Source organism: Haliotis cracherodii, unplaced genomic scaffold (genome assembly GCF_022045235.1).
Source record: "Haliotis cracherodii isolate W230 unplaced genomic scaffold, xgHalCrac1.p SCAF_15, whole genome shotgun sequence".
In the NCBI taxonomy this organism is placed as follows: domain Eukaryota; kingdom Metazoa; phylum Mollusca; class Gastropoda; order Lepetellida; family Haliotidae; genus Haliotis; species Haliotis cracherodii.
Genome location: NW_027266270.1, coordinates 36,755,667 through 36,761,221, shown reverse-complemented (window position 1 = coordinate 36,761,221; position 5,555 = coordinate 36,755,667).

Here is a 5,555-nt window from a genome sequence, read left to right as displayed (position 1 = left end):
GCCTGACCACCCGATCCCGTTAGTCGTTTCTTACGGCAAGCATAGTCGCGCTCTATATTCTTTGAAGTCTACACACGTATCTTTATTCTGTATTGTGAATGTCATGGCTATCATCTTTGGATATTTGGCTCATATTCCAAGGTTAGTATTTAAGTATTAGATTGAGTAGTTTATCCATTACCTGAATTCCCAATATTGTAGGAATATAGTAGCTTGTATTTGTATGTATGTTACATATGCTGTGACATAACTTTAAGCAACCAAATAATTATCATAAACACATTATAACTAAAAGTAATATGAGTAATTTACCCGAGTGGAAAGTACACTCAATTCAAAACGAAACGCGAATTTGAAGTGGTATTAGATACATGCAATAAATATGAAAGTTCTCAACAGAAACAAGTCAAAATTGGCAGGGTTATAGAAACATATTTAATTTTACTTAAGACAGCATTTCATGAACTTCATGTAGGATTCAATGTCACGTTGACATTAAAAGTCTTTTTGAATCACATTCAGTAACGAGTATGGCCGCTGATTAGTCTGTTGTGAGTCCCATAGTCAATGAGAACATTGTAACATGCTTTGCATATGTTGAATTTGAAATGTGACCTAAAACAAAATTTCAGCTCTCTTTAAAGAAGAAAAACTCTGCCCCTATAAATGCAGACGAAAAAACATAACTCTACCCGATCTGTTTGTTTCAGGGGATTTACGTTACACTACCGGCTGAAGAACACAGTAGCTTCTGTTGTCTGTGTTCGGCTCGGCGACATCTTGCTACGTTGGAGCCGACAGGGAGTTAACCTTTCGATATTGAGGAATACAATATCAAAATATTTGAAGACGAATAGATATAGGGGATATATGAAATATAATGTCATTAAACAGTAATCTAAACAGACCTAATTTATTATAATATCCTTCATAGTCATTGTTGTTTAATTGATTAGGATAACGCTGTTGGGACATTGTTTCTTCCCTCACTTGTGTATTACTGCCAACTTTTTCAATGGTCATGGTTTATTTTCCCAGCCGTTATTCATCTTGTTTCTGCCAAGGGGATTATGTATTAAGACTGTGACCTGTTGATACGAGACTGCTCCAGAAATAAACAGTGTTTGATATCATTAGCATGTCCCATTCGCTATGCAGAGTTGCGTCCCTTGGGCACGCCAGAAACCTATGATTGTCGGTTCGAATCCCGGTTCGCCCCGATAATGTTTCTAAGTTTGTCAGCACCATACCCGTGCTTGTGGGTTTCACCGAAGTGGTAAACGTCTGAGACATGCATCACATCGGGCTTTCCTCCCACATTAAGCTCACTCACTCACTCACTCACGTCGTCGGGATTCAATGACATGGGATTAACCAAGCCGCCTGGCCTAATCATCCGATTCGTATCGTCGCTTCTCATGAACAGAAGTGGGCTTGGGGCCTATTCTCGGTGAGTTATCGTTTGTAGAGTATGTATGGTGTGTTGCATACTAGCTCGTCCATATTCAACAACCGCCTCCTTTCACAATAAATCTGCCACTTTGCGCTAAGCGATTCAAATAAATTCGATAACGATTACACACATATTTAGACGATCATATTCCATGTAAGCTTGTCGAACAAGCAAAGCACCGTTAGTCGTTAGAGGTACTACATTTCTTTCAGTGCCACTAGAAGATGTATACATATTATGACTGGACGTTTCTCTCCATACATCTGCACTGAAAGGACAAAACAGTTCATAGCAAACTTCCATTGTCATGCTTGTGGCTTTACTGCTGCAGCTCTTTGGACGGGAACGACTGAAAGGAATAGCTTAATGTTGTCGCGCGGAAATAACTAGGGTTGAATTTCTGACATAGTTATCCCGTAGACGGATTGATCGGCATTATGTTTGGAGTCAGAGGGTTGAGATATGATTCATGTCTAATACATTCCTAGGAACTAAGCTCCTTAATATATTAATAATAATGTCATATATAGCATTTCTTCATGAATTCGGGTTTGGGACTGGTGCTCCGTTTGTGCTATGGGGAAAGGAAGATAACCAGATGCAGCTCGGTTACAACGAAGGCAATACCAATATTACCGGTTAAACACGTTGATGTAATAGAATAGTATAGATGACGGGGGTACTGGACCACCCCACCTGGTCCAGACCCAGGCCCTGGGAATGCTTACTTGGGAGTCTTAAGTTCTATTACTTATGTGGTGACGATCTCATGATCGTCATGTATCAAGATGCTACCCTATAAAGAGGAAATAGTGTATTCTTAACGTATGGTTTTGGCACAGAAAGCTTGATGTGCTTGCTCTGTGAACTTGTTTTTCTCATCTTCACTAATGCCACTAGTCTTACGGGAATTTGATTGAATCTCTTGCTTCATTGCGTTGTATTTGAGTTCTGACAACACAAAAAGAAACTCTTCCAGTGATATGTTACCATCAACTAGTTCTGTTGAGATGTGATCTTATTTAACTTTCCTTCTACCAGCTCACGAATACTATCATGTTTTAAAGCTTTCTTTCGCATCCGGCGATAAATAAATTTAAGAGCTATTCCTGCAAGTCCATAGAATTCCGCCGCTACTTCCATACCAAGTACGATAGGCGCAACATCGACTACACCAAGACCCATGCTAGTTACTTAAAGTGCAGTGTCAACTCCATCAAGAGCATTCACAGCCCTTTGATACTTATTATCCAACTCAGTTCGAGAATCACGCTCCTTCTCCAGTAGCTGTTTAATTTCACTTATTTGTTGTAATCGAAATCCATCAGCAGTATCCATCTTTTCAGATACTTCGTCCATAATATATGATAATCTGTTATTCAAGCTTCTTTAATTGGCGAATTGACAATGCCGATGAGTCAATACATCTTTGACTGGAAGAGCCCTCAGTTGAGTTGAAGGACTTTTTTGTTGGATATTATCTGTTGTACTAATCTGGTCAACATGGTTGCACAACTCTTGATAGGGAACTAAACTGAGTAATCTATCTCCACTCTCTTTGCGCTGGGTCCCACTACTTTTCCTGCAAAGTTTTATACTATTTTTTCCGCTGTTTAAAGTCAGTGTTCCGTTTGACTCCTTAAGTGTGATACTAGAACCATAAGGCTTAAGAATTTCAGTATTGAGTGAACATATCCTATAATATCCATCAGGTATAGGTTGCTGTTTATATAGATTATTAAGAATAAATTGTTTATTCGAACAGCATTCACACTGGTCCACTGGGGGTAATATGTCATATCGCAGATAGCAACTTCAAGTTGCCCCATTGAGTTATCAATAGAATGAAGGAGTTAAAAAGACTTCATGTGTTATTCCCTGGAGTGTTACATACAAATTAAATAAAAAACCAAAACAACTAAGTTATAACTTCAATAATTGTGGTTGATGTCTCAGGTATCAAGTTTCAATTTCGATTCCCTTATATCTTTAGTAATTACAGAGGGGCGGTCGGGTAGCCTAGTGGTTAAAGCGTTCGCTCGTCACGCCGAACACCCGGGTTCGATTCCCGACATGGGTACAATGTGTGAAGCCCATTTCTGGTGTCCCCCGCCGTGATATTGCTGGAATATTGCTAAAAGCGGCGTAAAACCATACTCACTCACTCACATACAACAGCCCGGGAGAGTTGCTACAATCATTGCTTATAAGTTTTGATTAAGCCAAGTTCCAAGAGCCAGGATACAACAATACTTCCATTATACCAGGAAGTGCAGATGCAGCTTTCCGCACAAGCTTTCCAACAGCTTCTCCTTAAAATGCTTTTCATCCACTCTTTTACGCTATCCACCACCGCTAGGAGGCGTAGGCGTGTGTCCACAACCACCAGTTAAAGCGAGAACCAAAGTTGAGATAATAAATCCAAATGCGGTTAAAATACTGGTAATGGTTATCTCGTTCTCTGAACAATATTTCATAGTTTCTCGAATTCGAAATTTTAGTGGAAGCTGCGTCTAAGCGGGTCGATCTTTCGTCTTCTAAATTACGCAATCTTTCTGCATCTACTGAATTCATCGTCTGCCTGTGTAAGTTTTGTTTTCTCATATGCTATACGTTTGTCGAGCTCTTCTATCTTGGCTATATTATTGATGAGTGATCCCCGCATTGTTTACATTGTCCTTGTCAAGGCCTGTATTTCTCTAATACTGTACTCCAAGGATGGTGCCAAGGATGGTGTCTTCAAGTCTCTCTGAAGCCTTTTTAGCATGTTGTGGTGTTTTCCAAACCATCTTTATCTATGGCAGCCGCTGTTGCACCAAGTTCAGTTCGAACTGTTTGAAGAACCTTAGTGGTCTTTGCAGAAAGATTTGCTTGTGAGCTGTCAGTCTCATTGCAAATAAGGTTGAAACCACTACGACGCCCAGCTATTGTTGACAATGCTAGGGGTTTCCTAGTATGGGAATTCATTAGTCAATATCTGGAGAGCCATTCAGACGCAGTATTTCATTACTATTTATTGTAAACTTGGAATAGTTCACGGCTCATAGGAGTAACATATTTTTTATCTAATTTTAATTCCACAACGGACATAGTCTGTCTTACAGACCCTGACACAAATATATCAACTACAGCCCATGCAAGTCTATAATGTTTGGCAAGTCTAGATTACTGCAGTATAGTCTGTCTTACAGACCCTGATACAAATATATCAACTACAGCCCATGCAAGTCTATAATGTTTGGCAAGTCTAGATTACTGCAGTAACAAGATGTGTTTTCACTAAACATATTTCAACAGCAAAAGGTCACCTTTAGTTTGTAGGAGTGTCACTATAAAAAAAAGTTGAAACTTGAAAAAAATAGCCACGAAAATACTAATCATATTTCTGACAGTGCTTTCATACTTGCCTTTGCATAAAATTGAGGTATTACTTTAGGTCTTCCAGGCCTTTGTCCTGTCCCATTGAATGATTGAACATCCCTATAAAAACCAGTTATATCCCAGTTATGATCCTTGGTTTGGAAACACCATAAACGTCTAGGACCTGCAGTCAAAAGTCAAACACCATAAACGTCAAGGACCTGCAGTCAAAAGTCAAACACCATAAACGTCAAGGACCTGCAGTCAAAAGTCAAACACCATAAACGTCAAGGACCTGCAGTCAAAAGTCAAACACCATAAACGTCTAGGACCTGCAGTCAAAATCAAACACCATAAACGTCTAGGACCTGCAGTCTGAAGTCAAACACCATAAACATCTAGGACCTGCAGTCAGAAGTCAAACACCATAAACGTCTAGGACCTGCAGTCAAAATTCAAACACCATAAACGTCTAGGACCTGCAGTCAAAATTCAAACACCAAGGATCATAACTGGGATTGAAATGGGACTTTGTAGCTAACTGCCTCCTCAACTGTGTACCTGGAGTTGTGGGTGTCAGCCAGCTGGACCAGACAGGTCCCACGAGGACCTCAGTTGAGGTCTTGGGCAACTAGTGATCAAAACAAAAGATGAAAATATGTCTGCATATTTATTTTTTACATTTTCTTAATACATAAATAACACTTAGGACAAATACTGAAACCAAAACCAATGACTCTTG